The sequence below is a fragment of the Sinocyclocheilus rhinocerous genome, unplaced genomic scaffold (genome assembly GCF_001515625.1).
Source record: "Sinocyclocheilus rhinocerous isolate Xijiao unplaced genomic scaffold, SAMN03320098_v1.1 scaffold2960, whole genome shotgun sequence".
Taxonomy (NCBI): Eukaryota; Metazoa; Chordata; class Actinopteri; order Cypriniformes; family Cyprinidae; genus Sinocyclocheilus; species Sinocyclocheilus rhinocerous.
In genome coordinates, this window is record NW_015623386.1 from 179,589 (window position 1) to 180,235 (window position 647).

Consider the following 647-nt stretch of genomic DNA (forward strand, 5'->3'; position numbering starts at 1 on the left):
AGGCTACTGTAATAAATTATATGTCAATTAGCACTGCATCATTCATAAATTTTATTTATTTATTGTGTTTATTGTCTTAACGTTTCAGTTCATTCTGCTTTTTATACAGCTTAGCTGCAGATATAGCCTGGCACGTCTTAATTCTATGAGCGCGAGATCACTTCTCTTACAGTGTGAAAACTTCTCATTTTCATAAAATAAAATGCTATAGTATTTAACTTTTCCTCTCCATCGGCGAATGATGATTCTGAAAGAAAACGAGCCCGATGTCTGTTTGCTATAGCAACGAACTCTACTTTCATGCATCTGATTATCAGATAAACCTTGCGCTCTTATTTCAAGCTTGTTGTTAATGCTGTGGTTATTTTAACAGTTTCCTTCGTACATTCGGTATAACAACATTGTTAAAACACATTTATCATTTAATGGAACTGTGTGTATGCTTTAGACACTTACATTGTTGCTCCGTCCATGCAATAAATGCGCAGCCTTCGACTGCTCAGGTAATGTTGTCGTCGTTATGACCGAGAGCCATTGAAAAACTACAGAAAAGTAAAACTACTTCACTTTAGCATTACTGGCAACGAGTACTAAGGAGAGATCACACATCAGCTGCTCAAAAAATGTGTCAGTGAGACGAACGGAGC

The 647-nt window shown here is 36.6% G+C and overlaps 1 protein-coding gene across 1 annotated transcript in view; it reads right to left on the reverse strand.

The window, feature by feature from the left end:
- The window catches only part of LOC107740313 (NACHT, LRR and PYD domains-containing protein 3-like), a 30,066-nt gene that overhangs the window by 28,524 nt on the left and 895 nt on the right, over window positions 1–647 (reverse strand). The gene's annotated exons all lie outside the window — the stretch shown is intronic.